Source organism: Protopterus annectens, chromosome 10.part0, assembly GCF_019279795.1.
Source record: "Protopterus annectens isolate FY-2018-M chromosome 10.part0, PAN1.0, whole genome shotgun sequence".
Lineage (NCBI taxonomy): Eukaryota > Metazoa > Chordata > Ceratodontiformes > Protopteridae > Protopterus > Protopterus annectens.
In genome coordinates, this window is record NC_056744.1 from 1,155,199,200 (window position 1) to 1,155,225,623 (window position 26,424).

Here is a 26,424-nt window from a genome sequence, read left to right on the forward strand (position 1 = left end):
GAGATCAGCACATGCATCAGCATGCATCTGCACCCCATGGGCAAGCACTTGTAGAAGTCACCCCCACAGCAAAGGGGAGGACGCTAGAGGCATAACTGAAAAAACACTAACTCTTGCAGTGAAAATGGCATGAATGGGCCAGTGGGCTCTAACTCTGTGGATGAATGAATAGTCTATAAGGTAGCCAAGGCAGAGACTTGATGGTCATCGTAGTAGTTAGTGATCCACAAAAATGCACTAGGCATACTAAAGTTCCCATAAGTCAATAAATAGTTAAAGTAGGCTTAATACAGTGATAATCCATCCTTCTTTAGATATCACACTGAGGTCTGTCCTTCTAGAAGTGCCACATTGTTACTCCATCCCTTTTGGTATGCACATTCATCATTTGATGTTCCATAAAAGCTTGGTAATATTTTAGTGGATGTTTAGGCCATCCAACAAGTGGGCACTTATGGAATGCTCTCTTTCCCATCAACTGTGTACCTCGGAGGCATTATGTAAGACTGCCTGGCCTGGGTGCCATTTGTCATATCTATAGTCACATGTTAACATACATTGCCCAGTCCTAAACATTCTGGGTTGCCTTCATTCTTATGGTCAAATTGCTAGACCTGCACCACTCATTAATATGCAAAACATAAAAATGTTTAGCTTGAGCTACAGTTGCTATGCTCAAAGTCTATGGCCTTAAAAGGGTCTTGAATGATTGAATAATTAATTATTTCTGATAAAAAGCTTCTTGATGGATAACAAAAAGCAGATGTGAAGTGCTTCATGCCATTTTTGTTTCATATAGTTTTAAACTCTTAGGTAAACTGTATCATATTGCCACTACAAGGCTATTCTGCCAGGCTATCCTTTGTGACTGCTGCTCACAACAGTCTACTAAGTATTTCAGATGTGACTAAGTCCTCTATCCACTTAAACTTTGTCCAGATATGATCAGGGAACATAAATACATAAGTGATTTTTACTATAACGATGGCCATTCCAAGAGTGCAACTATAGTTGCAGTGGTGTATTTTGGACTATTTGTCATCCATTACCCTGCTATGCTATGAGTCTTTCATTTGTTTGTTAATAACTCAGCAACAATACAGTGATATAAGTGAAAGATTTCACTTTCAGAACTCAAAAGTGCCCCTTATGTATAGTGTCCAACATTCTGTCATGTACTTTAGAAGGAATTACCAGTTTTGGTGCTGTACACCTGGACTCTTGGACATAGGGGTTATCGATCTTTTCCAGCTGCAAATACTAGAAGAATTACATGATCGTGTTTTGGCCACCCTATTATGACAATCCAATACACTTTCAACAATATAGAATCAGTTGTTATTTCCCTTTCAATGAAGGAATTTGTTGCTAGTAGATGTTCAGTTACAGTGGTATAATGCACACACAGTGGATACAAAGCATTAGACTTTTTCTGTTTTCTCATATTGGTAAATGTGACAGCCAAATGAAGATTGTTACCATTGCATTTTGTTCTTTCAGATTCGGTACATACATATGTGCTTCTAGGAAAAAATGTGAAAAGTGATCACTACTGTAAATACAGTGTGATTATTTTCGATAGCAGACATTTTCTTGGATTGAAAATGTGCACTAACATCTGATCATCTATTAGTAGTACAAATCTTTTTCTATAAAGATACTGGTTGAACTTCTTTACAGCCAGACCATGTGGAGGGCTTTTCTAGTGATCTGAGTACAGTTATACTCGTAGTATTTTGTCAATGATGGGAAAGCACATGGAGCAGGTTTTTCTAGAACAGCTGACAATGTATGTAATAAAACAGTACCAGATTCATAAGACAAAGCAACCAATGGATATCCACTAGCAACTCATAATCTGAAATAAATAAATGCTGTGGGTTAACTTTTAACAGCTAATTAACCACTGTAAAAACTGAAGACACAATGAAATTAGCCTTAACTCCAACTGTCCCCCACAAAAAGGGATAAGTGGTAACCCTAGGTAATGGCAAGTAGTCCAAAGCTAGTTAGATACACATGGTAGCTTGCACATGCACACCCCCACCATAGACATTGTACAGCAGGTGTGATGACCTAGATAACTAACTGGACTTCCACACTCTCGTCACAGCCACTGAAATGACATCTAATTCCTGTCTGCTAAGGGGTAGCTCTACTCCCTCAGGGATTCACAGCAGTTAAATGAATGGTAGGAAATTAATGGATCAAACTGATTTTCAAAGCGCAGATAACAAGGGAGGGACAAAAATATACAAGCATCTTTTTATTTTAGATGGTAGAAAAATATACACTTCTGTTTAAGCTTACAGAGCATCTTCATCAGTAGTTTTACATTTGCCAAAACATGCAGTGCATTCTTCCTTCTTATCAGTAAAGTTCCTTTCTATAATTGAAGTAGATTATGTGAATTTTTTTGGAAGATGAAGAGGTTGTATTTCAAGCCTTCTGGGCTGCTTAAGTCACGTATGTTATCCTCAATGTATAAATAAAACAAAATAGCTTATAACAATGGAAAATACATTAAGCTGAAACAAGAGTCCTTATCTTCTATTGAAGCCTGGCTGGTTAGCGAAAACTGTTACTAACCCCCACCCTCCAAATAAAACACTCCTATTCAGTCCAAAATCGCACTAAAAGCCACTTTTCCATCATCTTCTCAAGTAACGGAAATAAAAAATCTGATAACATGAAGTTCGACCTTCACATACAAACAGTCATCAAAAAGTCTCGCCAACAAATTGTCATACTCTATGGAACCAAGCCTTTTGTCACAGACAGGACCAGGGGAAACTATAGCCAAAATATTTCTACTCCCAACATTGCTATACCCTAGCCCTACTGTCACATGTTTACAAACGAGACAAAACTCAAAAATTTAGTAATGCTATAATAAAACAGCAACATTTTTCCAATCAGTAGTCATTACTGTAAAGCACTTAGTCAAATTTAAAATGGCCAGTCAAATTTAAAATGGCTTGAACTAACACACCAGCTTCACTAACTCCAGTTTATAGTTGCACTCGTCCTGAAAAGTGTAATTCTGCAGTACCAACCCAAAAGAACAGTTTGCTCAAAAGGCAAAATGCTACTTGCCATCAACCGAGCCGCAGACTAGTGCTGGGAATGCTCTATACTGCCACCAAGTGTCCAGTATTCAGAATGTAACTCCCACTCCTCTTAGGTAAACAACATTCACACCTTCAAGATAAAACTAACCCAACACCCTATTCTGGCTCTGTCAGTGTGCAGTTCCACGCTAACCCCGCATCTCTCCCTTGCCTCCACATTCTTTTCATACCCTTCCTCAACTCATTTCCCCTAGGTATAATCCACAGTCTTATACAACTCCTTTTATATTATTGTATTTCATTGTTATATTGCTTGTATATTAAGTATTTAACTTGCAGTTTTTTCTCCCTGGGCCTCCGATGAAAACGTGTTCTTTTTTGACCCAGACAGACTTTCCCGGTAAACAAATGTCAAATAAATAAATATACCCTCACTATAAACAAGTACATTATATAATCATCCGCAATGATACTTTCCTGTGAAGCACTGTTTATTTCTCCCACACAGCATGTCGCATCAATTCATCTAAGCATCCTTAGTCAAAAATTATTAAGTGTTGCACTAACAGCCTAGTAGATAAAGTTCATTTTTATATTTAGATAGTGTCTGCTTTCCTCTCTGATATGCAGCTCTCCATTACATTTCTAATGTTATTATGAGACAGCAAATATTACAATGTTATGTTGTTGTTTACATCTCACACTTTTACACTGCTCTGAAACTTAATCCCCAGGATTCACTAATCTTCCGTGTAAGACTAAATTAGTCTTACATGGAAGAGCCAGTCTAAGAGTAAGATGGCAGCGCGCCATGCATATTAATGAGGGCGCGCTGCCTCAACTCTAAAACTAACATGGAGCGTGAACGAGTGTAGGGAGCGTGTCGGACTGCCGATCAGTCCAAAAATCCATGCCTCTGCAAGTTTGAAACACGGGGAATGTCTAGTTACATGAGCGAGTCCGCTCACATGTGTACATTTTAACACTAAACTCCCCCATATAGTAAATCCTGTACAAATATAAAAAGTAAAAGAATTTTTTTTAAAATTTCCGATATAGCTGCCCGTATTTGCGCGTGTTTGCGTGGGTTTGCCCATTGCTTAGCTACAGTTAGTTTAGACACCGAAGAGGATAATAAGAAATATATATGCAAATTAAGCGAAATAGTGATAGCGTAGTGGTTAGAGCCTTCGCACAAAGAGGAGGCATTCCCGGTTTGAGTCCCACCACTACACTTTTCATTTTCTGTTGAAAATCTGTATACAAAAATATTTCCTGACATGCATTATTTAAAGTTTTGTAAAAAGCATTGAAATGTTATATGTAGTATTGAACGAATTTTATATATATATATATATATATATATATATATATATATATATATATATAGGAAGGTGAAATGGTTATGCATACTGATGCATGAGTAAATTATTTTAAGCAATGTAAAGCACTGCTAAGCACATTTTACCAGTATTGAGCATATTTATATTTAAGTGCTCGTAGCTGAACACTACATTAACTAGCGCAATGTCTTTGCACGGAGCTGCGCATCATGCAAACTAGCACAAACAGAACATGTTTGCGCGTAGCTGCGCACCGCTCTAACCAGCACAACATCGGGCAACGTCGAGCAATGTTGGGCAACATCAGGCAATGTTGAGCAATGCTGAGCAACGTTGGGCAAAGTTGAGCAAAGTCAGCTAAACACGGCCACACCTCCTTCACTGTACCTTAACCATTGAGGTCTGGCCAGTAGGAAAATAAAAAACAGTGACAGGGCTCGAACTCGGGATACTGTGCACTATAGGCACAGTACATAACCACTACGCCATGACAGCATTTCATAACCATGCACTTTCAACAGACAAATAAACTGAAAACAAGCACCTTGAATCAAAGGTGGCAACCGGCTTTAATAATGAACAATGAATTACACGAATGTTCGGCTTAGTCAAAGCCAGTACAGTACAATAATACACACAAATGAACAATAATTAATGTTCACAATAAGAATCCCATTTTCGTCTACAACTTCATCAGATACCCTGTAAAACAACCCTCTGAGATTTTGAAGACTCCTTGATTAACATTTACCCAATAGAATGCTTTGTCTAATTAGTTATATAATCAATTGTCTTACACATTCCAAATTTTTAAAAAGACAGTCCACACTACATAAAAACTTATACAACATAAATTCTCATAGTAAACTAATACACAATTTTCAATGTCCCTATCTAATAAAATATACTTATATTTTAAAACTGTAGTACAATAAATATATAAGTGTAAGTGTATAATGTCTTAAATGAACATTCTAACAGTTCCCTCTATTGATAAAATCAAGTAACTCTACTAAAATGCACTTTTTTTTAAAAACTTTTAAAATACTTAGTAGTTGTTCTTAAGTCATATTTTCTTATGAATTTTGGTTTCTAAAGTTTGGCTGATCTTAATTTCAACACTGGCAGCAGTGAAATCATATCATTAAGGCCTGGAACCCTAGTAGCTTCCAGTACCAACTGCCAATATAATTCCCTATATTCTACTAGGGTTTCCCACATGCCACCCCTTGGGTCAGTTTCAACAACTTCTAGTACAAAGAACTGGAATTTAGCTTTATTACATGTTGTAGTGTGTTTGTATAATGCATTGGTTTCACGTCTAGTCCTAATGTCATATAAATGTTCATATATCCTTTATATTTGAGATCATTATCAATATATATCTAAAAATAGTTTTTCCTTTACGATAAATATATTTGAGATCATTATCAAATAATGATCTCAAATATATTTATCGTAAAGGAAAAACTATTAAAAATGTATTAGAAAGGGGTGGAAATGGATTTGGTTCAAAGAGTATTTTGAGTAAGAAAAAGGGTTTATACAAATGTGGAACCTGCAGTTTCTGTTCCTACTTAGTGACGGGTGAACACTTTTATTTGTCAGTAAGAAAAAGAAAACTAGTATTAAATACATCTGTTAACTGTAGCACCAAAGGTATTATTTATTTATCTGTATGTAGAGAATGTGGATCGTTTTATGTTGGTAAAAGTGAAAGGAAATTAAAACAAAGGATATATGAAAATTTTTATGACATTAGGACTAGACGTGAAACCAATGCATTATACAAACACACTACAACATGTAATAAAGCTAAATTCCAGTTCTTTGTACTAGAAGTTGTTGAAATTGACTCAAGGGGTGGCATGTGGGAAACCCTAGTAGAATATAGGGAATTATATTGGCAGTTGGTACTGGAAGTTACTAGGGTTCCATGCCTTACTGATATGATTTCACTGCTCCCAGTGTTGAAATTAAGATCAGCCAAACTTTAGAAACCAAAATTCATAAGAAAATATGACTTAAGAACAACTACTAAGTATTTTAAAAGTTTTAAAAAAAAGTGCATTTTAGTAGAGTTACTTGATTTTATCAATAGAGGGAACTGTTAGAATGCTCATTTAAGACATTATACACTTACACTTATATATTTATTGTACTACAGTTTTAACAAATAAGTATATTTTATTAGATAGGCACATTGAAAATTGTGTATTAGTTTACTATGAGAATTTATGTTGTATAAGTTTTTATGTAGTGTGGACTGTCGTTTTAAAAATTTGGAATGTGTAAGACAATTGATTATATAACTAATTAGACAAAGCATTCTATTGGGTAAAAGTTAATCAAGGAGTCTTCAAAATCTCAGAGGGTTGTTTTACAGGGTATCTGATGAAGTTGTAGACGAAAACGGGATTCTTATTGTGAACGTTAATTATTGTTCATTTGTGTGTATTTTTGTACTGTACTGGCTTTGACTAAGCCGAACATTCGTGTAATTCATTGTTCATTATTAAAGCCGGTTGCCACCTTTGATTCAAGGTGCTTGTTTTCAGTTTATTGGTTTTCTTGGCACCATCCGTTTCTTTGGTTACTTTCAACAGACACATATCTATCAAAGGAATATTAAACATTGCTAACATCGGCTAAGCAGGTGTGCCTACAGCTGAGTTTTTTCTAAATTGGCCAATCACAAATAAGTGCGAGAAATGAGACATATTTAAGCTCCACAGGTGGGAATACTTGCCATAAATGGTTGTAGCTCCCTTCTGCAGTCAACATGGCCAGGGTTGGAGAAGGCACTCGATTTTGAGCACAACGTTGGGGCATTGAGGAGACCAAAGTAATGGTTTGGCTCCTTGTCCACAATCACGAGGAAAGACTCCTGCGGGGCCAGTACCAGGGCACCCATTACAAAATGGAGGCCTGGAACTGTCTAGCTCGTGATCTCACCAGTGCCACTGGTGTTCCTCAGACTGGTGAGCAGGTCAGGCACCATTACTCTGACCTGAAATGACGTAAGGAGGATCAACTGGACCAGTGGATCCAGGAGGCCTGTGGGATGGCAAATGCCCCAGTACTGAGTAAGTAGCCATTGTATTAGGTATTTAAGAATTGTTATTCTTGTCTATACTATGGATAGGTATGTCTCATTATCACTGCATTTACTTTACAGCTGCAGGTGTCCAGGCTATGAATCAGCAAGCCCATGAAGATAGGCTGCAAAGGCTGTGTCACCAGGCAGGTTAGTAATTATTCTGCATGTATTGTTATATAAAATAAATGAGAGAGCCTTCAAAAAAATGTTTTAACCCAAGAAATATAGGTATTATAATTCTTTAATAATTATTCTGCATGTACTGTTATATAAAATAAATGAGAGAGCCTTCACAAAAGTGTTTTAACCCAATAAATAAAGGTGTAATAAATCTTTAATAAAGGTATAATTCCTGGAGTGCGTCTGTGTGATTTTCTTTGATATGTTGTTGTACTGTTGCATTTTAGAAATAGTACTGTTGTATTAAGCAGTGTTAGTTAACCCACACTTGGGTAGGCCCATATAAAGTGGATGAAGGGAGTGCCAGTAGCTTTTATGCATATTTACAGCTGTTAACTGTTGGTTCATGCCCAGCATGTACAGGTTAATCTGGCACATGAGTAGCTTGGTATTGTGTTCCCAAGAAATGTCAGTGTGCTGCCAGAAATGTAGGGAGCTGTTAACATATAACTGATAATTTCACCTGAACATATCTAGATAATTATATGAAAGTTGAGCTGTCAGTGTACCACCACAGCTGTAGTGTGTATGAGCAACTCTCAAAATATGTAGCAGCAACATTTGCATCCTGGACAGTTTGTATGTCAGATACAGCTCATGTATATAATGATCTAGCAAAATCCAATTGCACAATAGAAGGACATTGGGTAGTGTAATAATACATGTAAGGGACATATAACTGCAGTTAATAGGAATGTAGTGTTAACTAGAAAGATATATAAGTTGTTAATTGAGCTATCTTTTCCAGCCTACTGTATGTGCATAAAAAATGCAATTCCACACCTCAATGGGTATGTCTAATCTCAAAACATTTGTTAGGACACATGTCCTATTGGTTTATAAATATTTGCATTCATTTCTATGCATGTGCCCTGTTCAAATACCACAATATTGGTGGCCTGTTGCCATCAATTAAACCTGCATGCTGTTGTAATGTCCACTATTGTTCTATATATGCATGTGTTATGCTTGCTTTTCAACTGTTGAAACTCTGGTGTGTTGGGTTAATGGGATTACTTCTGCATGCTGTTATAACTAACTGGTAATGCTGTTGACTGTTACTAACCCATATCTTCATTAAATTCTCCAAAACATAGTTCGTATGGGAAGGCCAGTCCCAGCGGACCCACCTGTCCCACCTCAGCTGGCCATGGCACCTGGCACTAGCAGGTCCGGTGCCCAGCCTGGGACCTCTTCCTCCATTGGCCCTGTGCCACCTTCGGGTGGAAGCGCTGCAGCGGATGGGGACACCTATCACCCTTTGAACGGTCCAGGCTGTGGTGCATAGAGAGATCATGCGTTCTGTTGCAGAACCACTATGCCAGCTTGAGGCACGAGTGGCGCAACTCCAGGGTCAGCCTGCCCCTCCTACACAGCCCCCAGCACAGCCACCCTCTGGGCTGTGAAGGTGCAGTGGTGACTGCCCATGGGTGGGGATCTCAGTTCCACTGTTGGCATCTGTGGGCTCATGGGCTTGCGATTTCCAAACATCCCTCCCTGTCAATGGTGTTCACCCACCACGTGTCATATTCTGCCCCTGTATGCATCTTGTTTGTGTTGTCTGTTTACCTCCCCAACCTACCTCCCCAAATATACCTACTTCCCCTACCCCACATTCCACTCTCACCTGAAAAGAAAGGGGGCAATCTGCTCCCAAAAAAAAAAATTATGCCCCATACATAGCTGCCCATTTTGCACACATGTCCTCTGGACACATAAAATGTAATTTAATTGGCATTACAACATACTTTGTTGTCCCCACCCCTCTCTCAGCGGTTGAAGGTTTCATATTTATCTCCAAATTTATTCCATATGCACAGCTGTTGCTGTTAAAAAAAATGGGCTGCTATGGACCTTCCCTACACCGTCCTGCACATCCCGAGCTATTTTCCCTTCTGTCTTTCCCTCTTTGTGCCCCTTTTTCACCACTTTCCTATCTCCCCATTTTCTTTTCTTTCAAAGAATTGAGCGCGGGGTTAGCGGGAGTAAGCACTATTAAGCAGTAGTTAGCAGGTTTGCGTGAGTGTGCATTTGTTTGTGCTTAGTTAAGCATTGCTAAGCATCGCACAAACCCATGCAAACCCGCTTACAACTGCTTAAAAGTGCCTTAGTCACTCTGTATGTGAGGGCCCTTGTTCTGCTCAGCAGCAAAATAAAACATCTCTGTCAGTCTCAAACCCGGGGCCTTGTACACACTACACTGCCTGAAGTACCACTAAGCCACGGTAGATATACAACAAGTTGGTGCTGAAATAAATATATCGTGTATCAGAATGAGTGAATAGTAAAGGAAAAATAGGAATGCCATACCACACAACTTGTTCTGTGGATCTTTACCAACAGTTGTTGTGGGATTACATTACATGACTGTGATAAGAGAAGCAGCCATTCTAGCAGGAAATAATATTACACCATCACTTTACAAACCCCACACAGTATCACAGCAGGACAAACACTGGCATATCTGTTTAGGGCAGAGACCATACCTCCCAACTGTCCCTAATTTTCAGGGATGTCCCTGATTTTGAAAAAAAAAATTAGCTCTGTCCCTCTGAATCCCTCCGAAAACTACTGACTTTGGCCAGGAAGGTGGTGAATTACACGTAATGAGTAATGACAATTAAGAGTTAGACATTTCTTTTACTTCAGAAAAGGTGTATTAATCCATATGCTCTGGTTCTCTCAAAGTCTCAACTTAATGGCACTAATATTTCAAAGGTGTCCCTGACTTTTTATCTACTTTTCCCTGAGTCTGTTCAAATATGTACCTGAGTGTTTGAGAGGTCTGGCAGAGGCAGAAACACAGAGGCATAGCAGCCTTTCTGCTGTTACACACTGTGCAAATAGCTTTGGAAGGAGTTCCGGAAGCATACCCTTATGTAGGAATACAACACTGAAATACAAAAGAATGTAGCCATGTACTGGTAGCAACCAACTGTAACAATGCCATTGCTGTAGTGCTGAAAAGACCTGTGTAGTGCACAGACAAAGAATAACAGGCTAATCTCTGGCTACCATGTGGATAGGTCCACAGTTGGGAATTACGCAGACAGACTACTTGTCTTGATAAACTAACATGTACACAGCAACCCTGTAAGTCCAGCAAGATAAAATTCACACAATAATATGTACGCTCTCTGTACTTCTGCACCCTACCCAAATGTAGAATATACCCGTGTGTGCAGGGTCTACCAAGGATGTAGGTAAGCATACTCACAGTACTGAAATGTGTCCAGTTTTCTTGAGCAGCTTGTGCTAATGTCAACACTAAAAAAGCACAAACTGTTTAGAACTTGAGTAAATGAATATTCACAGTATAGCAGTTCTCAAACAATTCTTGTGCTAAAGGAATACATCTCAATAACTAGCTTTGTATGGCAGTTAATTGTAATTTTTGAAAAGAAAGTACATCCTCCCATATATCTTGTGTTAGCATTTTGAGGAGTGAGTACATTTCTACACTGACAAGTGTGTACTGGAAGCAGCAACATTTAGGTCTGAGTACAAAATGTAAATCACTGGCTACACCCCTGGCTTCTGATATAAGAACTATGCCAACCTTCTGTCTTAAACAATGATGTCCACAGCAAACAGGAATGATCTCCATCTTGGAAAGCTGAAAGGGCCACGCCTACCTGAGTTAGCAATTTATAGTACTGGGTTGCTATGACAGTGATTACTGCAATTACTACACAGCAGGCTGCATGCAATTAGCAAATGGTGGCCACTAATTGGTGCAGAGGCCATCACATGCTCATGTGCAAATACCTACAAAAGCAGGCTGCAATCGCTGCCAACAAACTCAATCACTCTATTGCAGAGAATGACAGAGAGAGAGAAAGACAGAGAGACAGAGAGAGAGAGAGACAGAGAAAAGGAAAAAGAAATAATACCAAATCATACAAAGGAAAGGTATGCGACACATATGTATTTACTGGCATGTAGTAGATGTTTTGGAAGAGTAATCTACATAATGTGAACCATTCATATGTGGCAGCAGTACTTATCTATGCACAGATGTCCTGCTTAACTACTGCTATGGACAATACAGTGTGTACTTGTGGGCAGTGGGACATACCTGTGAAATGTGTAGCTCAGCATTAAATGTCAAAAATCTAATCCATGTTATCTGTGTTCTGTACAGTAGTGTGGCTAATATCTGTTGGGGGGATTAGTACTGCCATTATATAAACATGGGTGTGACAGAGCAACACATGCATGATAGTCATATTAAAATGCAGCTTAGCACTGGCAACTGCTGTAGCAGTCTAGTATGCTTATCTAGCATTTGTAGCTATATATACCCCATCTAATGTTAGTATGTGTTCACATGTGAAACCTGTTTGTGTTGCAGCAAGGCCCAACAGTTCAGCTGTGAGGTCCAGGGACTTACAACAGTGTGGACCTTGTGTGTGTATGCGACACACATATGGAGAAATATATATGTGTCATATATATTCAAATCTGTATATGTGCATAGAGCAGGGGACATATTGCAACTGTTTGTGAAGGGTGGAAATATATATGTTGGTGAAGGTTAGTATGCACATATTTGTATGCAGGTTTAAGTGTGTGATGAACAAGACAACATACAGTGCTGGTATATGACATGTGGTGGTTAGACAGTGTGGGTGGTTTGTTCAGTTTGCAATGTTGAAGCCAGTGAGGCCTGCTAAAGCTACCTGGGCTCTGAACACTTTCAATGCATTTATCACAAGACTGTGATATTATTACATTACTGTACACCTCACATCCTTTGTATAATTGATATTCCCACTATAAAAGGTGAAATCTATATGTGCCTACATATATATGTATATGTACACCAATGGATGTGTATATGTATACACACACACACACACACACACACACACATATATATATATATATATATATATATAGAGAGAGAGAGAGTCATATATACTCATACACACCTACATCTACTTGTTGCAATAGATTCTCTGTACTGTTGACTGACTGTGATGGTCAATGTGTTTGTGAATACGTCAAAGATATGTATTTGTGGGATAGCTTAGTGGGAAACTGTTTATGTCATGGTATTATAGGTCCTTGCTTTACTCCCAGCAAAAGCTGTGTATTCTGTTGCTAGGCAGAAAAAGTGCTATGGCATACAGTGTGATTAAGTCCCTTGGTTTTAACTGGGGTGTGTCATTGGAGGCTAAAGCACTACATCTATGATTATTGATTGGTACTGATGTTGAATCCAAATCCCGTGTGTACTGTAGTACTACTTGAAGCTCTGGGCCTGTACAGCAAAGTATGGTATATGTCCACATTGCTTGCAGCCACTGTTTTGTGTGGTCCCTGTATTCATCACAGATTACATTCCCCAAGATTAATGTTTTGTAAGTACTGACACACAGTACTGTATAGTACACACGTAAAGCTTATCTGGGTTGCCATACCTTTGTGTCCTGTAATTATGTCTGATGTGTGTGTGGGTATGTCTGTAACATGTCCTCTGTCATATGTGTGGTAAAACATATAACTGCGTATCTAGCAACATTTATAGTGGACTACAGCAGAATGTGACCTATATTCCCAATTGTGCATATATTTTGGCCATGGGTTTGCCATTAACAAGTTGTGTGGTATACTAGTAATACATGTACTGGACCTTACACTCATTGTGATGGATGACATATTTCTTTACACATCAGCTTGATGTATATCTGCTGCAGCTAGGTAGTGCATTGTGTTGCATACAGTGTGCCAGGTACTCTTGTATAGTCTTATATAGTGATTTTATTTTGTTGCTGTGCAGAACATGGTTCATTAGATACAGTGAGCCAGGCACTTTCAAGCAGTTGTGGGGTGAGCAGTGATAAGTGGTAGTTAAAGTATTTCACTCTCAGTTAGCTAATAGGTTGCTATATATGGCAGTTCAATGATATCTGTACTGTATAATGTTAAATGTGCCATATGACTTGCTCAGACATATTTTTTCTTTATGTCTTCCAGGGATCATGGCACATCACAGAAATCCCAGCTATAGTAGTGCTGAAGATGAGATCATTACTAGCTGTATGATTCAGCACTACAGTCTAATGTTCTCACGAAACAGCCAGAACCAGCAGGAGCGTACTGCAGTGTGGCAAGATGTCCGGAGGGTCAATGAGGTAGGCCTGCATAACCGGACATATGAGCAGGTACGCCACCACTGCAGTGATCTACTCAGACATGTCCATCAGCATGCTTTGGATGTGTGGAGATAACAGCTTGCAACAGGAGGTGATGTTAATATCCACCCCCCCCCCCACCAGAGTGGAGTAGCTGCTCCTGAGCCTCGTGGCACCTGCCCAACAACAACAGCAGCAAACATACACCATGATGGAGGTTGGAGCCACCCAGCAAACACACATGGAGCATGCAGGTAACATGGCATATCTGTAGACTACTGTTATCTGTATTGGTAGATCATTTATATGTGAGATGTGGAGTGTATAGTTAGAAGATGTGGAGCCTGTTGTTGTGCAATACTGATCATTTGGAACATAATCTGTAGGTCTGCGAATGTAAACTGTTGTTCTACTGTAAGATTGCAAACACACAGTAGCAATGCCACAGTTGTGGCCACTGACAAACTGTCTCATCTCTATGTAGGTCCCTCTGGGGTGACATCAAGGCAGTGGACAGATGCTGGTGAGTGTGTTCTACATTTATTATTGTAAATAAAAAGTGCATGTCATAGTTAAGGTGTAGGCCATGTACACATGTAACACACCTACCAATAATGCATGCTGTGCATGTTTGGTGTAAGACCACGCACATCCCACTAATGTGATTAGCTCACTCAAACACATGCAATACCCAGATCATCTCAAACAAATGTGGCTACACTGTAGTGACCATTGGATAGGCAAAGTTGATACTCAACATGCACATAACATACACAACTATGTCATACACAGAGCATTTTAACATGATACACATAAAGGATTCACAAACCCTCTGTAAAGACACACTCCAGTATCCAAAATCTCATCCACACATTACACATAATATACCTGAGGAGTAGAGGCCTATCATGGGGCATTTAAACACTCTACAACACACTACACATTCATGTCAGGGAATGCTCTTTATTGGCCTCCTTACAAACCCATGTAACAACTGGTTGTGAAATGGTGAATGTAGCCATATTAGTACAGTTCCAGTACAGCATGACTAGTGCTGGTTTGGGAAACATTTGTAGCCTTGAGTGACCACATGATGCTTCATGATGATGGCCTATGGTACTATACCCCATCCAGTTATTGTAACCACAGTACGACACATAGCTTTCATTGCTATACACCTCAATGTTGTGTGTGTGCAAACATATGCACCTCTAAACAATATGCATACCAATCACCATTTGCACAACTAACACATATATGTCTTGTGATGCTATTGAGTGGCTAGGTCATATGACACACATTGGGTATGTGTGATGTTTAAATATGCAGTTGTGTTTTAGCATGCCATGTCATGGATGACACTGGCATGTCCACAATATGATCTACACTCACCATAACTACTGTACATTGGGTATGTGGACGAATGGTATTCCATCAATTATACATGCACCACTGATGATGTTGTGTGAATACTCATCATACATGTGCTAAAACTGTCTCCACAATTATTTGCTAAAGATACAGAGGCTGTAATCAGCATTGGATACCTATCTGATACACAGATACACATTCAGCCATGGCATGTAGACCTGTGAGTTATGGTGCACAGTACATTACAGAGTTTTGAATACTTGCACAGCAATGTTGTGTCCATGTATGCATTGCATTCCAGGGGGCGGCCAATCACCTAATAACAAAACACATGCATCAAAGCCATGTATAGTGTTAGTAGCAAGGACTTTCTACACTTGCACTGCATGCTGTTGAGCAACACATGTCCTGCATGCTGACATGTGTGATATGACTGTTTTGCTTGTGATACTGTACCCCACCATCACCTGCTATTGTGTATGCTCTGAGATTGCTGGTGTTGTGTGTGTGTGTGCGTGTGTGTCTGTCTGCTTTAGGGAGGAGTGTATTTGCGTGTGTGCATGTGTGCACGTGTGCATGTGTGCATGTGTGCATGTGCGCATGTGCATGTGTGCATGTGCACATGTGTGCATGTGCATGTGCGCATGTGCGCATGTGTGCATGTGCATGTGTGCATGTGTGCATGTGCATGTGTGCATGTGATCTGACATCATGTTCAGGTCTTAAAGTGTGTTTCCTGTTTTCCTCTCACAGGTGCTGGTTCAGTACAGCAGGGAACCTGATGTCACTGAGACAGACAGTGATCATGAGGATAGGTGTGCTGAGGCACAGGCAGGTTTGTCAGGGTCTGTTGTTGGGCCACCAATTGACAGTAGACAAGTCTCCACCCCATCCATGCACACAGTCATACTGCCTGTACATCCATCATCACCATTGCCCTTAGCTGAGGGACAGTGTACAGTTGGCACTGGCCAGGACAGTGTGGTATCTATGGCATATGTATCAGGACACAGCAGCCATAGCCAGATGTCTGGAATGGTACCACATAGGCAGATGCCCAGGGGTTCTCGTCAGAGCACTGCTGGTCATCATGCCCCTGGCAGACGTGCCACAACTCTTTCAACCACACGCATGTTCCAGGCTGTCATGGAGGCACAGGCACGAATGGAGTGGTACACCTGACAGGGACTAAGGGCACAGAGGGCTCATAACACCTCTGTAAATGACTGTATCCGTGATCTAGCAGGTGTCATACATAATTACACTGAGGTCATTGATATATGTTGGGGTGAGACATTGGATGTCCTACACAATGTCATGTCCATGCGTCAGGACAGTGCGGGACGGTTGAAATGTTGATGTGGACGTATGCCAGCAACATCAGCAGCTGGAGGTCACAGTGGACGTCCAGCAAGTCACAGCCACTCCTGTAGTGCCAGTACCAGCCCCAGCAATGTATCATCTGTAACATTGATGCAGGAACAGGCTAACATGGTGCTGATGCACAGGAAGAATTTGATAAAGTATAGCAATGGTTGAATGTGTAGCATGTTGTCAGCAGTAAAATGTAATGATATCCTTGAAGGTGTAGCTGAGCAGGCATGATGCATTAAAGCTGTAATTAGCAATGTTGCATTGTTTCCACTAGTGTTTATTCCAATTGTGTTTTGTTTGCCCATGTGTCACTTGGCTGATGTGTGTAGTTGTGTCAGCATGTGTTATATAAAGTGGACAGTAAGTGTGGGGTGTGTACAGCACAGGTTTGCAGGTGTACATTTGTGAACATGGTGGAGGTGCACTGTCTGCATGTACGTGCATATTGGACACATGGGCAGGGTTACATGCCCTGTATTGGCCAGCGTTAACACTCCATAGTTTCTTTTGGTGGCCAATATGCATTGTACTACACATGTTTTGGAACTTGAGTATGCATGTGTGTGTATGACACAGGTTGACACTTTGCTGTGGGTGATGCTGTTGTTCCTATTTGTCATTGGTTTGCATTACTAAGGTTAACAGTGTCCCAGCTGCATAATCCTGTATTAATGCACACTGTTCACCTACAGGGTTGCATGGACTGTGCTATCACAAACACAAGAAATTCTCACTTATACAGTAAAAGTGCATTAGTCTCATGGACCCCTGCCATAAACTAAATATATAATAGAAGGCATGATGTTATACCAAAAAAGAGTTACATACCAAAAAGGGATAACCTCTCTGGTCAGTATAATTTGGAAAATTCAATCCCTCAATAAACATACAAGGCAAGCTTCAAAATACAAAATGGCAACGATTCCAAAGACAACACTAAAGCTTTCTTTACTGTTGTTCATAATCTACAGGGGAAATCTCAGATTGGGTCACAAAGTACACTTATCTGACTGACATTACCAATTTCTTGTCAGACAGTTTGAATGCAGATTTCACCACCCTGTAGCTATACAAGGGCCACATTTCAAGACCTGCAGAACATAATACCTGATGATTCACAGACACTCTAGTTAAATCATTTCTTTAACAAGGTCCACACCACAGTGGCAATGGTACTGGGCAGTATCCCTGGCTGTGTCATACACAAGCTGACATATGAAGTCACCACTCACCTAAACGCTCTGTCCAGATGGAGCCTCTATACAGGTTACATACATGTGGAATGACGTACAGTAATGGTGTTCACAGTCCACAAAGGTTGAGCTACAATGTCTTCTTCTCCTTTTGGATGCTCCCATTAGGGGTCACCACAGTACATCATCTGTTTCCATGTCTTCCTGCCCTCTGCATCTTGCGCTGTCACACCATCCACCTGCATGTCCTCTCTCACCACAGCCATAAACCTCATCTTAGGCATTCCTCTTTTCCTGTTACCTGGCGGCTTCATCCTTAGCATCTATTTCACAATATACTCTGCATCCCTCCTCAGCACATGTACAAACCAACTTAATCCTGCCTATCTGGCATGGTCTACTAACCTTCAAACCTGGCCTGACCCTCTAATATACTTATTCTTAAACCTGTCCACCCTCGTCACACCCAGTGCAAATGTTAACATAAATTGATTAAGGGTAGAACTACAACAGGTCCTGGAAACTCTCACCCTATAAGCCAATGTTATCTGGAAGGCTATGGAGCACAGCATTATGGAACTCATTAACAGAGACATTATGAACCTGCAAACACTGCACCATATCCACTTAGGTTCTCTAAAGGCCAGATCATGGCTCCTATACCTAGTAGACTTCAAGCCAGTCAACAAGGCTATAGGTGAGGGAGGGGAGGTCAACACAGCCAAGCTATAACTCACCAGCAAATCATACCCATCCCACATACTGGCATTAGACATAACCTCAACAGACTGACCATAAACGATTGTTAGATGATGGATTGACAACTGACGCACAGATGTAGGACACACAGTAACATTTGCAGCCTCCATGTACTATTCTATGCCAGTAACAAGTGGTATTCACCTGCACTCAGTCCTGGGACCACTCCTGTTTGGCATATAGCTTTCTTAGGTACAAGCAAACACAGTAGGGATATGTCTGCCCACGTTTGATGAAAATGCATACTATGGGCTATACTTTATTCTCCAGATGACACACACATCCTCCAAAAGGGTATCATACAGATAGATACTCATGCTGTAAAGCTATAAGCCCATAGTTATCCACTTTTAGAAAACAAAGTATCCCCAGAGTACCACATAGGTAGTAGCCCCCAAAATGTGGAACAGGTACTAATGTATACATAGAGCCATGTGTTAAGTCATCTCTCCTTTGATAATCACATTACCAAAGGGTTTTGGAAATCCTCTGTGGAGCACATAAGCAATAAAGGATTTGCATGCAGATCCACAGAGTTGTTGCACACCTATAATGATTAGTCATCTTTGCCAGACTTTGCTTGCTTTGGAACAGGTTTCAAATATATCTTAAGCATAAACCCTCACTCACACTCTTCAATAGAAACCGTGATGAGTGGATGTGAAACAGAAGCCATAGCCCAGGGATCACTGCAGTGGCTAAGCTTGTCACAAGCATACAGTAGTGACCTAAGGTCTGGAAAGCGCCAGCACACTCTGGCAAAGATAACACATGCGTTCATGGAGAAAGCAGAGTACCCACCTATGAAATACTTGAGGTCACATGTATGTATATGGATTTGCTCCACAGTTACCTTACATGTATAATGCACATACAGTTGTCATTGTGATATGTCATACACTATAAAAATCAAAACCCACTCCACATTTGCCAATGGTGTCACACACCTGGAGCACAGACACACAGTCAGCAAGTGCAAGATTCAAACTCTTTCCTAACTACATTATGATACTACAGCAGTACACATTTACACAATGCGCTATACATATTACTGGGATTTCACCTTTCCACAGGTATATTTGTAGGATGGTGACATCATCAGACTTGACAAAGATGAGTATACCACTTAATCCAAACTAAGTACGTCTTTACACTTCAGCAAGCAATATGGAGTTACAGGGTGAAATACAGACATTACTTGCTGACAGTTTGCACAAAGGTTTTTTTCACATTTGCTAACCTCAGCAGGCTTATCATACTAGGTGTATTGTGAGTGTACTGTATGCATAGGCCATGACCATATCATATATGGGTTGATGCACCACATGCTGGCACACACAGGGTCAAACCTTGAGTATCATCTTACCTTCACCTACATGATACTGCAATATAACAGAAAGATGATAAACTTCAACAATTGGCTGAGCTTCTGGTGTCATTCAAAGGGGATCCAGTCTCTGTCTGCCTGTGATGACATGATAGACAAGCCTTGTTGTTTCACTACAGATGGTTTGCACCTGCCACCCCTATGCTTCTGAATACTGGCCAAGGCTCGTGCTGTCCCCATATTACCTTTTTTAGGCAAGGCTCAAAGGTTCATAGGTAGGTACTAGTCTATCGGCCTTGGGGCCTATACAAGGCCAGCCAAAAAGGTACCCTGGCCTTTGCCACCCAAGAAATTTATTTTCCTGTGCCACTGTCGTGCAGAGACACAGAAGTGATCACCAGGTTGAATTTCCTATTTTCTATCCAATAATCAAGATTTTCCTTGAAGAGTGCTAATGAGGAGCTTTGTTTGATATAGATAGGTAGTTTATTCTGGAGTATGTGAAGTCTGTGGGACAGGAATCTATCCCTCTGGCATGTTCTGTTTATTGTGGTGACAAGGTTTAGGTCCCTAGAGCGTGTAGGTTCATAGGTAGGTACTAGGCTATCTACCCAAGGGCATTTATAAGCCTAGCCAGAATGTGTTGGCTTTCGCCTCCCTTTTAAATTAGTTTCCTGGGCCTCTGTCTAGCAGGGCCACTGAAGTGATCCCAGGGGTAAATTTACAATTTCCCATCCACTTATCAAGATTCCTCTTGAAGAAAGTCTGCAAGGGGCTCTGCCTAACATCAAATGGGATTCTATTCCAGAGTGAGGGAAGTCTCTGGGACAGGAATCTATCCTTCCAGCACGTCCTGTTTATTGCTTTGCTGAGGTTTAATTCACTGGAGCGTGTGGCTCTAAGAGATTTGTTTTTCTTGAGGTGGAGCATGTCCATTAATTCCGGGTTGGACATGGCCTTATACGTCAGGCATAGATCACATCTGAGCAGGCAGTAAGCAACCAAGTAGAGCTGGAGTTTCTTTAGTCGAGCTGCATAGGGCATCTCTTTGAGGCCCATGATCCTCTTGGTGAAGTACTTCTGTGGTCCTACCAGCTGTTGCATGTGCCAATTAAGGTGCATACCAAATGGGACATTGTACTCTATTATAGGCCTAATGAGTGATGATTAGAGGGGCACAATGACCTCTCTTGATCTAGAGGTCAACCCTTTCGTGATTAGGTGGGCTACATAGAAGGAATAACTAACCACTTTGCCAATGTGATTATCAAAGGAGAGGTTACTATCTACCTGGGTCCCCAGGTCCCTAATTACATTTTCCGTACCTAGTGGATTACCACCTATGTGGTAATTTGTGGGCACTTTGTTTTTACCAAAGGGGATGACTATCATTTTTTGCCATTCAGCTTGAGGGCATGGTTTTGACACCAGGTGTCAGTCTCTGTAAGACCTTTCTGGAGGATGTCTGTGTCAGCCAGAGAGTCGATTATGGCCCCCAGTTTACAGTCATCTGGGAACTTGGTCAGCCATAGTCCTCCCGTGCTTGCCTGTACCTCAGAGACGTATATACTGAACAGGAGGGGTCCCAGGACCGAGACCTGTGGGATGCCACATGTGACTGGTTTAGAGTCGGACATGGCACCTGCAACTCTGACCATGTGTGTTCTATCCATGAGCCAGATGGCCACCCATCTCGTGACATAGGGGTTAATGTTCAAGCTGGTAAGCTTGTCTATGATGCCAGAGTGGGGAATGGTGTCAAAGGCCTTAGTGAGGTCCAGGTAGGCTGTGTGGACTACCTTCCTTTCATCTATGGCCTTGGTAACTGTTTCAAAGAAGTCAACTAGGTTTAGGTGCAGGATCTGCCTTTAACAAAGCCAAAATGGGTAGGGTCCAGTATCTGGAGGTTCCCAATGTCTCTGTTTATGAGTTCCATGATAATTTGCTCCATAGCTTTGCAGACCAGGCTGGTCAGGTTTATAGGGTGATAGTTCCCAGGTTCTGCTGTGGTACCACCTTTGTGGAGCGGGATGACTGTTGCTGTACACCATTCTTTGGGTACATAGCCTGTGGTAAGGTTGAGTCTGAACAGTGAATGTAGGTGAGGGTTTAGTTCCTTTTGGAGCTCATGTAAGACGCAGTCTGGGACACCATCCAGTCCCATTGATGCTGTGTTCCTAGCTTTGGAGAGGGCTGTTTTTACCTGCATGTCCATGAAGTCTGGGGCTCTGCATTCTTCTGGGATGGACATGGGCCCTTTTGGGGGTGAGGGGGGTGAAGTTTGCACTGAACTTGTCCACCAGGAAGTTGGCAATGTCAGTTGGTTCAGTGTATTTTTTGCCATTTTGCAGTAACTGAAAGCATATCTGAAAGTTGCCACCTAAATGTTTGATATAGCTAAAGAAGGCTTTGTGGTTATCTTTAGATTCCTTGCCAATTTTTCTTTAGAAACTGGACTTGGATTATTGTATGAGCGATCGTAGTTTCTTGCTAATAATGATCAGTGATGCCTTTCCTTTTTGGAATTTTGCTCTATCATGTGTTAGTTTCCTCCTTCTGTTGTATAGCTTATTTATGGGCAAGGACCACCAGATTGGTTTCTTCTTTTTGGAGGAGTGAGTCTTGGTTTTAATTGGGATGGCTTGATCCATGCATCCCTGTAGATGCTCATAGAATGCACTTGTAAAGGATTTTGCAGATTGGATAGCATTATCCTGTAGCAAGGGGGCTTTGAAACTTTCCACTTCAGTCTTGAGAAGTGTGAAGTTTGCTTTTGAAAAGTTTTTCACAGTGGTTTTGTTGACTGGGGGGGGGGGGTCGGGATGTGGATGTGCAGTGTGATTACTTCATGATCTGATATTACCAGCAAGGGGTTTACCTCTGGTGTGGAACACTGATCCCCCATGTTGGTGATGATCAGGTCCAGTATGTTGTCACCTCTAGTGGGCGTGGTGACCAGCTGTTCCAGGCCATTTGAGTTTATAAACTCTAGGAAGCATTGGGCAAAGGACTTTGTACTCGAGTAATTCTCCCAGTCAATGTTTGTGTAGTTAAAATCTCCTCATATCATGGTGTTTGGTAGGACCTTTATATTTCCCAGTGTTCTCAGGAATACTGAGTGAGGGTCCTGAGACAAGGTATGTGATCTATAGCAGGCTACGATCTGATAAGCAGCTTTGCCCAATGTTAGTTGCACTTGCATGGTCTCCAAGGCCTCGTGCTGTGCCACTAACCTGGAGGTGTGGGTATCTTTTATGAAAATAGATACACCCCCTCCTTTAGTATTTCAGTCTGGGTTTTTGGGCCGACGCTCGGAGGGATTGGGATTTCTTTAAGTGGAGCATGTCCAACAGCTCCGTGTTTGACATAGCTTTGTATGTTAGGCAGAGAACACCTCTGAGTAGGCAATATGTGACAGAGTAAAGCTCTAGTGTTTTGAGACGGTCTGTGTATGGCATGCATTTGAGGCTGCTAATCCTCTTTGTGAGGTATTTCTGCAGGCTTTCTAGTTGTTGTAGATGTCTTGTGAGGTACATAGCAAAAGGGGCATTGTACTCTATAATGGATCTAATGAGTGATGAGTAGAGGGGAAATATGACCTCTTCTATTCTGCATGAGACACCTTTTGTGATGAGGTGTGCCCCGTAGAGGGATTTCCTGACTACTGTGGTGATGTGATTATCAAAGGCGAGTCTACTGTACACCTGTGTCCCAAGGTATCTTATCACACTTTCGGTGTTAAGTATACTACCACCTATGTTGTAGTTCATGGGTACAGTGTTTTTACCAAAGTGGATGACAATGCACTTTTTGGCATTGAGCTTGAGGCCATGGCTTTGACACCAGGCATCTGTCTCAGTGAGGCCCTTTTGTAGGATGTCACATCATTAGTAGTCTCGATTATGGCTCCTAGTTTGCACTCATCTGGGGACTTCATTAGCCAGAGATCTTCCATGTTAACCTGTACTTCAGGGAAGTAGATACCAAACAGGACAGGACCCAAGACTGAACCCTGTGGTACTCCACTTGTCACTGGTCCAAAGTCGGACATGGAGTCTGCTACTTTCACAGTGTGGGTTGTGTCAGTCAGCCAGTTGTCAACCCATCTTGTGACATAGGGATTTATACCTAGTTTAGTGGGTTTATCCATAATTCCGGAGTGGGGGATGGTGTCAAAAGCCGTGGCAAGATCTAGATAGGCTGTGTGAACCACCTTACCCTTGTCTACAGCTTTGGTGACTGCAATCAGGTTTAGAAGACATGATCTGCCTTTTACAAACCCAAAATGGTTGTGGTCCAGAGTTTGGAGATTACCAATGTCTTTGTTTATAAGTTCCATGATGATACATTCCATGGCCTTGCAGACCAGGCTCATCAGGCTAATGGGGCACTAGTTCCCGGGGTCCATGGTGGCTCCCCCCTTGTGTAGTGGGATAGCCATCGCTGTGCGCCATTAAGCAGGCACAAAGCCTGAGGTGAGGCTATGATTGAACATGGTATGTAGGTGTAGTGCCAGTTCATTCTGTGGTTTGTGTAGAATGCAGCCTGGGATGTAATCTGGTCCCATGGCTGCTGTGTTCCTGGCTTTGGAGAGTGGTTTTTACCTGTGCAGCCATGATGACAGCAACTTTGCATTCTTCCGGTATGGAGATGTGCTCTTTCATGGGTGAGAGGGGGTTAAAGTTAGCACTGAGCCTATCTGCCAGGCTGTTGGCAATATCAGTTGGGTCAGTATATTTAGTGCCATTGTGCTGTAACTCAGAGGAGATCTGAGTGTTGCCATTGAGATTCTTGGCATAGCTATAAAATGTTTTGTTGTTGTCTTTAGAATCAGTGTCATCTTTGTTTTCGTAACTAGCTTTGGAGGATTTTATCAGGGATCGCAGCTTCTTCCTGAGGCTGACCAGGGAGCTCCTCCACTCATGGGATTTTACCCTCTTTTGCAACAGTTTCTTCCTTCTGTTGTGCAGTTTGTTTATGGCAGGGGACCACCAGATTGGCTTCCTTTTCTTGGAGGATAGTGTCTTGGTTCTGTTTGGGATAGCACGATGCATACACGCATGTAAGTGCTTATAAAGTGCAATTATGAAGGATTCAGTAGTCTTAACAATATTGTCCATCTACATGGGTGTCCTGAAGTTCAGCACTTCTGTCTTAAGAAGCATGAAGTTGGCTTTGGAGACATTTTTTAACATGATTTCCTTAATGGGGGGTGGGTCCAGAATGTGGATATGTAGGGTAATTAGCTTATGGTCAGATGGGACCAATGAGCCATTGACTTCAGGTGTGGAACACCGGTCACTCAGGAGAAACCAAACCCCATAACCAACACAAATAACCACAAAGTTAGCTAAATGCTACTCATTGCCAGAAGTTTCAGCCTCCAGATGCACACACTTGAGGCACATCTCAGTATGGAGAATATTGATATCTGTGCAGTAACAGAAACCTAGTTCAAGGCTCCAGAGAGTACAACAGCACTACCAGGATACTACTCATTCCATACCTTCCAGCGTCAGAATCTGAATCATAGCACATAGGGTGGGGATGTATCCATATTTATCAAGGATATCTACACCTCTCTCTACATGCTCTGTACAGGATATGTACCCATAGAATGTTGCACAGCAACATTCTTCACACTCCACAGGGGTGGGGCCACAAAAACTCCTTGGCATTCATGCTCTATGAGCCTGATGAGTCTGCTCTTTAAGGCAATGGAGCCAATCATAATGGAAGTCAACAATAAAGAAATTGTGAACCTTCACACAGTTGAGCACACCCAGTTTGGCTTCATCATATGCAGATCACACCTCCTGAACTGGGTGGATTTCTTTGAGACTGTTACCGAGACTACAGATGATTAAGATGAGCTCAACACAGCCTACCTATACCTCATTACAGCCTTTGACACCATTCCCCAGTCAGGTATCATAGATGAACTCACCAACCTGGGCATGAAGCCATACATCACAAGATGGATTGCAAACTGGCTCACAGATAGATTCCACAAAGTAAGAGTTGCTGGCTACATGTCAGACTCTACACCGGTAACAACTGGTGGCCCCCAGGGTTCAGTCCTGGGGTCCCTCCTGTTTGGTATAGACTTCTCAAATGTACATGCCAACACAGGAGGGTTGTGGCTGACTAAGTTTGCTGGGAACTGTAAAGTGTTTGCCATAATAGATTCCCCGGATGACACAAATATTCTCCAGAAGGGACTCTATGAGACAGATGTGTGGTGTCAGAATCATGGCCTCAAGCTCAATGTGGAGGAATGCATAGTGATCCCCTTTGGTGAAAACAAAGTACACACAAACTACCACATAGGTGTTACCCCCCTTAAAACTGAATAAGGGATCTGGGGACACAAGTAGATAGTCATCTTTCCTTTGACAACCATGTTGCAAAAGTGATTAGGAAATCCTATGTGGCCCACCTAATCAACAAAGGGTTTGCATCAGGATCCGAAGAGGTAGCCCTCTACTCTTAAGTCATCAGACCCATCATTGAGTACAATGCACCATTTTTGATGTACTCAGCTAAGCATATCCAGCAGCTGGAGA